This window comes from Plecotus auritus, assembly GCF_963455305.1.
Source record: "Plecotus auritus genome assembly, chromosome: 5".
NCBI lineage: Eukaryota > Metazoa > Chordata > Mammalia > Chiroptera > Vespertilionidae > Plecotus > Plecotus auritus.
Window position 1 is genome coordinate 52,470,546 of NC_137776.1, and position 11,039 is coordinate 52,481,584.

General features: G+C 36.9%; 1 protein-coding gene across 1 annotated transcript in view; it reads right to left on the reverse strand.

Moving 5' to 3' along the window:
- The window catches only part of XIRP2 (xin actin binding repeat containing 2), a 69,747-nt gene extending 59,571 nt beyond the window's left edge, over window positions 1–10,176 (reverse strand). The window contains exon 1 of the mRNA XM_080669205.1: window positions 9,964–10,176. The gene's annotated coding sequence lies outside the window, so the exon portion shown is untranslated. The remainder of the gene's footprint in view (window positions 1–9,963) is intronic.
- Window positions 10,177–11,039: the final 863 nt, after the last annotated feature.

The following is an 11,039-nucleotide window of genomic DNA, read 5'->3' on the forward strand; positions in this document are numbered from 1 at the left end:
ATCATTTTATTATTTTCCATACAAACAACTGTAAACCTACTTTTACCCTACCCTGTATATGTATTGGGCTTCTTTGTAAAATTTCATTTGAAGCTATGCTTTCACGGCTTTAAAACAGAATCACTTTGTTGGGCTGGTGTTGCTCAGTGGTTGAGCATCAACCTATGAACCAGGAGGTCATGGTTTGATCCTGGTCAGGGTACATGCCCTGGTTGTGGGCTCGTTCCCTGGTAGGGAGCATGCAGGAGGCAGCCAATTGATGATTCTCTCTTATCACTGATGTTTCTCTCACTCTCCCTTCCTCTCTGAAATCAATAGAAATATACAGTTAAAAAAATAGAATCACTTCCTTAGACTATTCCTTGTAGGTACCAAAAACCTTGGATAGATGGAGAAGTCACTTCAACTAAGTGTGACCTCCCACTGCATTAGGACAACTCACCCGGAAGAGAACTTGGACTCCAAGGTGAAGCATCTCCTCGTTTGTCTTTAAAGATTATCATTAAAATTTTAGACACTTAACTACAACTAGAAGTTATCCACCACTAGCAAGGACTCAACAGCAGTTTTCATTTCTTAAGTCTTCCTGCATAATCATACTCTACCATGATTTCAGTCAAGTAATCTCTTAGCTTCATCAGTTTGCAAAATGGCAACACATAGATTGTGAATATGGGAGGATAGCCACCACACAGTGTTCAGAAATGCTGTGTACAGGCCCCTACGTGGGGAGTAGGAAAAATACATTTAAGTAAAGCATTTCTAAGAATGATATGCATGCACTTTCTCTAACAACGAGAGGCAGAGCCTTTCCTAACATTTTTGCAGAACTGGCTATTAAATTTTCATTATTACCTGGAACTGAAATTCCTAGATTGCCTGCCAAGAAGCACACTGACAGTTGAGATTAAAATGGCCAACTTCATAAGAATTTAAGATTTAACATCACGACTTATACACAGTACATGCCCATTAAGCATTTATTGAATGAATTTGTCTTGAAATAAAATTGCAAACCCCAATGCCCATCTTTTTATGGTTCCTGCTGACAGATTTGTTACCTTCTCTCTCCTACTTCTTTTTAAAGAGTAGAAAATAAGTTCCAAATTCTGCAACAGAAGTTATTTAAACAGTACAGAGAAGTTAGGTGGGATTTGGGACTAGATCTTCCAGGAGGGAGCAGAAAATAAATTTCTTGCCTGTGAACCTGTGAGTCTCCCACAACGAAATCCAGCTCATCACCAAAAATGCTCAGCAGGACACCACATGAGCAGGTGAAAATGAGAACTGCACAAAAATGTTTGCTTGGAAAGTGAAACCAGTCAACTTTGGGCTTTCCACCAGACTTAACTTCTGCCAGAAATTCTCCTGTTTCTACATATCTGCTATAAGCAATTAGAAAAGTGTAGCTAAAAAATAAAAATTCCAATTACATTCATGTCTCCAACACAGTTCAGCCCAAAAGAAAAGAACTAGCCTCTTTAGCTTAGTGGGCCAAGTCTAGGCATAACATCTAAACACCAACACACACACACATACACTCACAGGCACACGCACTCTTCCATGGAGGGCCATTTAATTATAAGTAGTAACCTACTTGATTTGCAAGATCTAGGAGGAAGACCTCAGTAGGTTTTCAGGGTGTCCCAGTGAACTCTTGTGTTGGAATCCTACCACAAAAAAACAGATGTGGCAAAAAGCCCTAGGTCCTATTCTCCAGCAGTACAGGGCCTGAGGAAAATGTCATAAACTTCACCAAACCTGACACTTGCTATTACAGAAATATCTTAAAAGGAGAAATTGAAAGTGCTGATGCTTTAAAGCACTTTCTACATTGTTCTTTATAAAATCTCAAATTTGAGTGTGGAGTTGCTATGTGGCTTAGAACAGACACAAACACCACTCATCTGTCACGACCAGTCTCTTGAAACACACATGCACATGCACACACACACACACACACATACACACACACGTGCGCGCGTGCGCACACACCTGCAATTTCTAACACCCAACCATGTAAAGTCTCAAGGGCTCCATCCCTAGTCTTCTGTTTTTGTCTTACCACACACAATCCATCAGCTCTTAGCTTCATCCATATTACACCCAAAATATATATCAAGTAACTATTTAATCCCTAGTCTTATATTGTCAAACCTTTTACAATTTAACATGGCTTTTAATTCTTTAACATTATCCACAAACTTGTTTCCACTCTCAAAATTTTAAGTCATATATTAGAATAAAAAACATCTGAGCTTGTCAGGAATAATGGTAAATTCGATAAGGAGTCAATTAAAAGTGAATAAAATGATTGTTGAATATTAGCATTATCTATCTATCATCTATCTATCTATCTATCTATCTATCTATCTATCTATCTCTATATAAATGGAGAGACAGAGAGAGAGAGAGGGAGAGGAAGAGAAGGAGAGAGAAAGAGCCTCGAATTTGTTGTTCCACTTACTTATGCATCCATTGGTTGCTTCTTGTATGTGCCTTGACTAGGGATCAAACCCACAACCTTGGCATATTGGGATGATGCCCCAACCAGCTGAGCTAGCTGGCCAGGGCCTAAATTGGCTTTTGGTGAGGTGGATTTAGCTCAGGCATGTGGGAACAAATGAAACAGGGGGTCAATGGAAGTTCTATTGCAGCTGTTGCAGCTGACAATGGAACTCAGACTGCGTGGCATTAGGTGTAGCCTGGTTCCTTTAGCTCTGAGACCTATCCCTGAATTCTGGAGTCAGGAGCCTTTAATACCCGGTCTCCAACACTCCTAAATTGTTCTTGGCCTTAGTTTTGAAATACATGTCCTAGTCCATCACAGGCTTCATCCTGTCTTGTCCCAAGTCCTCCTTACTGCTGATCTTTGTTTTATTTTCCTGTTCATAGCTGAGCTTCATAGCTCAAACTTGATGCACTGCACCATTTCATGGGCTCATGATCTTTTGCTTTCTCTTCAATTATTGGATTCTTCTTTACCTTTGCTGATGTAGATTCCCTTGATAAACAGTCTGGGACCCAAAGCCCCATCTTTCAGTGCCTCACTTCTGAGTGAGAGCTCTCCTTCCATCTTTGCTCAGACATTGTGGATGGATCCAAGATACAGAGAGAGGAGGCAGATAAAGCAAAGGGGCTGATGTGCAGGATGCATTGAGAATGGGGAGATTATGCTGAAGGTCAAGATCAGTTTTAGTTGAAAAGAAAGAAAACTATACTCTGAGAGAACATTTTGAGTCCAAGAACTAAGTAATTACAAGGTCCAGTATGTGGCTATATGCAGCTCTATCAGTAAGAAGACAGTCATTAGGGTTGAGATGGTTGAAGAATTCAGTTTCTTCAAGTAATATGATGTTGATATCACCAGGGTAACAGGAAGGTTATTAGTTTCAAGTGTTGAAATGATTATAATAGAAAGAGGGTACTTAATAGGTTTCTAACTCTAGAGAGGACAGAAATTTAATTTGAACTTGAGGTATCCTTTAACAACACAGAACAACCTATTAAATGAGACAGACAATTTTCTCTCTTAAACAATTTTTTTTAGTGCTGTTATTTTGAATGTTCAATATCTAGAGTAATTTGGAGCTTTATATTATCTGGGATAGCTTTGTTCTTTATATTATTTTCTTGCTCTCTGGAAAAGAGATCATGGTTATTATATTATACTATCCTCAAATGTTAAATAATAATAATGATGACAATAACAGCAAATGCTTATAAAGCACTTACTATGTACCAGGCACCATTGTTTTAATCATTTTACAGATATGAATTTATTTAAATTCAAAACAACCCTATAGAATGGATACTATAAATATCTTCATTTTCAGATGAGAAAATAAGCACAGTGATGTCAAGTAATTTTCCCAAGGTAAAATAGTATGTGAATGTTGTAGACAGAATTCAAACCCAGTCTGGTTCCAAAGTGTGTGTTCAACTAATTAGGTTTACCTAACAGCACCAAGTGTTACATGGGGTTCATTTGGAACTGATTCTGGCCCGAGGAGGTGATGTTTTTGTGGTTCTGGTCAACTGAGACCACTTCATACAGCTTAAGGATATTTATAGTTCTGGGGTTAAGAAATATATTCCAGAGGTCTTTAATGGAAATGAGACTTAAAAAAAAGGCGGCAGGGGGTCGGGGGGGAGGTGGGGGAGAAAGAGAGAAATCATTTGTGAAATCTTTCTAATTTCAAGAATTTCAGATTAATCAAAATATAAAGAAATATAAAGATGGCATCAATAATGAAATTGTATATATCAACTCCTGGAACTCCTTTTATATATCTATACATAGGAGAATAATTCTGTAGAAAATGTTGATCATTATTGTTATTAGTAGTAATAGTGTATGTAGATGTAGTTGACATTTTATCAATACAAATGTTCACAAAATTCTGTGTTAGGCTCTCTATACAATGTTACACAACGGGTAAAAGGAGCTGTATTTATAGATAATATTGTGGTTATTGGTTGTTGTTTGAGGACTACTAACCTTTCTTTGAATATCCAAGTGACTGAAAATATGAACTAGAGAATGATATGGAGACACAGGTAAACCACAATTTACAGAAAAGTGTGTGTACATATACATATATACAGACACAATGCATATATATGTATATACATAAGCAGAATGGAGCATAATTGAAAGAAATAGTTCTATAACATCATGACATAGTCAAGCAGCTGAGGCCAGTTGGTTTGAATGAAGTAAATGAAAAGAGGTGAAAATTGAAGTCTGAGATAATTTATTGCTTCTGTTTAAAGGGTGAGGTATTAAAAACTATAAATATAGTTTTGAGTTGACAATTACAGTAGCTGGACTAGATTTTTTCAGGAAAAAAAAAGATTGTAACTTAAACACAAACACATGCCTTCTTTTCAACTTTCATTTCTCTGATATTTGACAGTGTAAAAGTTGGGGCTGTTGTCCAGCTCCAGATGACGGATGGATGACGAATCCTGAAATTATTCCCATTCCAGAATGAGTCAGTAACCGAAGCAGACATGCACTAATAGTTATATTCCTAAAAATAAATGCTTTTGAGTCTTTGGGGATTCAAGGGGCAAGCATACTTTCTACTGAAGAAGTTAGACTGTAATGAGTTTCTGTTCCCACTCTGATTACCTGGGATGGTACTGCAGACAGAAAAGTGAGCCACTGATTGCATCAGCTGCTCTGCCTTTGGCACCCCAGCTCTAGCCTGTGTTCCAACTGCAAACTGCCACAGGGCTTCACCCTCCTACATCGCCAACACCCGCTTTCTACCTTACCCAGTACTCAGAGGATGGCTCAGGCTCCACAGATGCAGAGATGGTGAATTTTAACTAATGCTCCTAGCTGGACTGATAAGCCTTTAATAACATCAAATAAACACACTTTATTCTTGTCCCTTCCCCAGAATATTCTAACTTGACAATATGAACCTTGTGTCCACAGTCAAAAATTCTAACTTAGAAAACAGACCAGTTAAATAGGTAATCCATACCTTTACAAAAAGATGTTTCACTGTTTCCCTGAAACACTTACTTACAATAGTTACAAAAAGATACCTTTTAATTATTTGACAAAAATGATTACTGGTTAGATAAAATAAAGCTGAGTTCTTATAAGGACAGTGGTCATTAAAAAAAAACAAAAACAAAATAATCAACAACAGAGATATTGATAAAGTATCTCCCAAGTTATAATGCATTTCAATGGGGAAATGTGACTTTATTTATAAATATTTAATGTATGATTTTTTTTTAAAAAAAAGACAGCTATTTTCTAATATGAGGTCTATCTATCTTTTATTTCAATGATATTAAGTTCCCATGAATTACAAAACAAAAGGATAATTGTTATTTGAACATTGTTTTTCTTCAGTCTGCGTTTATTAAACTTTAAATCAACAACATTGAGAACATGTTCTATAGCCATTTAAAATTCTGGGTTTTGCTTTTAAAATTAATGGTGATGTGCACCCCCCCCCCTCAGTTTTCTTGTCTTAGTAACTACCGAGTTAACATATTTAAAAATACACATGCTGATATATTCATATTTTTGCTATTAAATCTTTGACTAACAGAGTAACTTCCCCAAATAAATTCTTTTAGTATTGTATTTATTTGAACTCGTGTATGCCTGGAGCAATTTGGCAATTATTTACTTTTGAACAGTCAGACATATCTAAAGCATTCAGTTCACCAGGCAACAAGGTATATCCTGCATACAATTAGAAAAAAATGTGAAAGACAAAAACCTACTTGAAAGTTTGCACAAAAGAAAAGTGAAAAATGATGTGTCCAATGACTAGATAGTGGGGGTTGGGAGAAGAGCTCATCTAACAGAGAAGATGAGCAACTTAAATACTTAGTAAAATTAAAATATAAACCAACCAACATTTTAAAAAAGTCTTAACTGAATATGTGGATCAGGTCTCCTTTTCCACAATTTACCCTGATTTTAAGAAAAACATGAAATGCAAAATAAAAAGCTACAAATGAAAAACAAACAGGTTTTATCAAGGCGTACTTCGAAATGTATTCCGTCATGGGTGTAAAGTGAGGTTGAGTTGATGTTATGGTACAAAGATTTGCAGAATAACATATAACACTCAAATATAAGTCAGCAGAGTTGGTTTCTAGTTCTTTTTGCTTAAATCTTATGAGCTATTATTTAACGTTTCCATGATGCAGTTTTCTCATCTAGGAATTAAATTGTTGAACCAAATCATCACTGAGTTTCTTTGGGTTATCTATGCAATAAATTCCTTTCAGCCTTGGTGACAGTTTGAGAAGCCAGGAATTTGGATTTCCTATTGTGCCGCTCACTGACAGACATTATTTAGGCCCAGAAAGTCCTAAGATGTCATCAAATATAGCCTCATTGTCACTTGTGTCAAAACTGATACAAATCATGCATTAAATTTGCTGATTTTCAACTTTTTTAAGAAAACAAAAACTTTGCTCTTTCCATTGCCTATTGTCATTGTTCTTTGTGCTTTTACTGAACATATTGTATCAATGAAAAAAACACTGAGGTAAGTTAAATTTGTAAGAGATGGATTCCAATGATTAGGAAGATGAATATGCAATTTTTACTATAGAGCACATAGGTAGCATTTAAAAGAAGGAAAAGATACATTATGGACACAGGTGGTATAAGAATAAATATTTGGTATTTACCCCGGTTCCTGGCACAGAGCTCCTAAAACCCCTGGAATCTCCTAAGTGCTAGTGTCCTGAGATGCTAATGAATGACTCCTGGTCTCTTGTGGGAGCAGGTTGAGGAACAGAGATGGCTCCAGGATGAGCCCCTGGTGGCCAGAAAAACCAATCAAATGATTAGAGGGTAAAAACATTCAACCCCATTTCCTACCTCTGAGAAGAGGACAGGGCTAGCAATTGAATCCAATCACCAAAGACCAATGATTTAGTCAATCATCCTAGGTAATGAAAACTTGATTAAAAATCAAAATGGGTGAACTTCCAGGTTGGTGAATGTATTGATGGGTGACAAGCTCAGAGAGGGTATGGAAGATCTGGGCTTCCTCCCTCTCACCTCAAATTTGGCTGCTCCTGAGTTATACTCTAAATTGGAGGCTGAAGTGAGGGAGTCTGTGGGGTCCGCTTTAACCATGGGAGCTAGTCTCAGAATTGAATTGTTGTACACCCAGTTGGTGTCAGAGAATTGGAGAACTAGAAGTGATGTCAGGAAAAAGAACAGATATATCACATAGTTGTATAAAGACCAAGAACCTATATGGAATAAGTCAGAGTTCTAAAAGAGTCATTTCTGAATCAGAAAAGTCTTAAGTTACCCAACATTCTGCAAGGGATGAACCTGTCATTTGAATGAGCGAGTGTTTGTTTCAGAGGCAGGAAAAACAAATTGCAATTTAATTAAATTTCAAAGTGTAATTTGAATGTTTTCAAAAAAGAAGGTGGGAAGCAAATAAAAAGGACAATGTAATGTCAATTAAATTCTGTCCAATCAAAAATTTTGGAATTACACTGCCAGACACTTATTAATTGTCTGCCCTGCTCTATAAATCACTGAATTTAGACATGACCCCCAGCTATCAAACAGGTCTTACAAAATGGTCTCTTAAGGCTCAGATGTATGTGTGTGTGTGTGTGTGTGTGTGTGTGTGTGTGTGTGTGTGTGTGTGTGACAGAGAGAGAGACACACACACAGAGACAAAGGACAGACAGACAAAGAGAGAAGAGAGGAAATATCAGTTTCCAGTACCAAGGTTACCAAGGGAGTCCAACCCCAAATTGCCTTATCATAAGTAATATTTTACCAAACAAGTAAAAGGAATTTTAATGTGCTGAAGTTTTTCCATTGTGGTAAATATAAGTGAGAGGAAGAATGCTGGGACTATTGAACAGCAGACAGCTCTCAATGGTCAACATCAGTAAATGATCCATGAACTCTCTGGGCCTTTTACCCAAAAGTAAATCCGAGGAAAGGCCACCCACCCTCTCTTCCTCTGTAATCACAGGAGACTTGAGGCCCATGTTGATATGTTCACATGACCACTTTCTAAAGTAAAACTCTCCATGATCATTAAGAAATGTCTATTTTTATTTTCCAGGTGGTTGAGGGAAGCTGTAACTTAAAGATGCCCAACACTGGATGAAAGCAGAAACATTTACTCAAAACTCTAAACTCCACTTTCCCCAAGCAGCTGGCACTTTGCCTTATTGCAGACATGTGAAGTGCTGACTGACTTTAAAAAACGCCTTTAGTTGTTCATTTACATGTTAACAGTAAGAAGGTAAAATATCTATATATTAGCAGACATGTAGAGAAATATTTAAGGATAGGATGCAAGGCTTTCTCATTTCTCATCCAATATTTTTGCCAGTCAATGGTCATATTTTTAAAACTCAAAACAGGTGCTCTTTCATGTGAAAATTCATGGCTCTCAATGTAGCAGAGGTAAATATTTTACTCGTCCTTTGGCACCCTGCACATAAAATTTTAAAATAATTCAAACAGCCTACAGCTCATCAGTGACCAAAAAGAGCTCTGGTAAAAATAAAATATCTTTTTGTTCAGCACCAGCTGGCTAAATTTAAACCCTGGATTATGTAATCTTAAAGTGTCCTTGCTTTTAGTTGGTGTGTTAAGAGATTCTGTTATAGTGTCTCTCCCAAATCACTTCAGTTTCTAACATCTAAACACTTACAGCACAAGACCAAATTAAGGTGTTCACAGGCAATTGAAGACAGAAAAAATCCATTTGAAATAGTATGTAGGTCATGATACCTTTAAAGTAAAATCTCAGTCTCCTCTCTTTAAGTTTGTAGTTACTATAATTAGGGCTGGCAGATCCAACTGGCAGTGCTTTTCTTAATTCTGCAAAACATGTAAGAACCTGATTCTTTAATCCTTACTCCAGTAAGACTCCCAGAGGAGATGAGACTGTGGCTAGAGCAATAAGTACAAAACTGAACCACGGTTGGTGAAGGCATAATTTTCATACATTGCTCTGAGCCAGATGCAACAGTTGAAAATATTTAAAACTCTTCCATTCCCTCACCAAATTCTAAGAAATACAGTTTATATTTTTAAATATATTCATTGCATATATTTTTAAATATATTCATTGCATATATTATCAATTTATGCTCAGAAAAGATAAACTCTTCTTTTCAGTTTTCCCCTTTAGCCGCAAGTTGAAGTACAAATTTCACTCATGACTATTTATCAAGTTTGGCTTATTATTCTTCCATACTAAATATGAAAAATGCTAATTTTGCAAAGAGATGAACATATGAAGACCTAAATTCAATAATACAAAGTAATGCTAAATATTGTCATAGAAACAAAACCCAAACTGAATATTTTCTTTTATAACAAGTACAACTGGACCCATGATTTTCATTGATCTTAAGCAATCAGCAAGAACATTTTACAACCCTGGAGGAGACACATATCAATGACTATATTACACATACCTTTTGTATTATTTAGACTTCACCAAGTTCGTGGAAAAAAATATATATCTTTACAGTTCTTCACAGACTAGTTTCCTCCCTTGTTTTCTGTACAGCAAATTTCCCAGTCCCCTGAAAGCAATCGGTGGAGTGGAGGCCTGCTCCACTGAAGGGTCTGACAAGCAAGTAGATGGGAAGTAGATGGGACGCTGAATTTATTTTAGCCCTGTGTCTAAAGGATGCAAGTTGGCACCTATTTTTAGGAACTGAGCTGAGTATAGGTGGGGCCTGAGTCAACCACTCTTTTCAGAAGTGAGTCTCTGAGGGAACTCTGCCTCATAGTGTCCTCGGTGTGTATGTAAGCATGGCTCTAACACGTGTGCCGTCAATCAAACTCTCTTCACATCCTTGGCCATCAAGCCAACTCTCAACTTCCGAACAAAGCCCCCAAAATAACTAGCACTGATGAGGAAAGGGAAGGATTAAAGCACTTGAATTTCTTGCATTTGTTTTAAGAATTCCAATCTTCGAAGAGTCAAAATATGAAAATAAAATATGTAGAAAAAGTTCCAATTGAAATTGGTAGAATTTGGGTTCTCCGAAACATAGTTTTCATTTACAACACTTTGTTAGGTATGGAAAACATCAGTTTGCTTTTTGAGGCTTCACATATAAAGCAAAACTACTATTGTAGTGTTTATTGAGTCAAAGAATTGCTCTTTAGTTTAAAAAGTGAGGGAAGAAAGGGTAAGAAGGCACTCTAGTGAGAAAAGAGGGCACACTGAGCCTGTGATTTAATTAACATTGTTTAAAGCAGGTGGCATGAGGAAGAGCGGGCAGGGGAAGGAGTCACCTCACATGCTCCTGAGAGAGTCATATTAAATGTCCTTTGCTGCCACTCTACTTACTCAGCACACCCTGCCCACCTGACTTGGAAGGAAAAAAGGGGATTCACCTGGAATTGCCATTTAGCTCCATCATACTGACAGCTAATTCATAAAAAAAAAAAAAAAAAAAAAAAGCAGGCAGCTTCCCCATCTTTCCTTTTTTTCTATTATTTTCCTAGTTTGGTGTTAAGTGTGCATCCAAATGGTCTC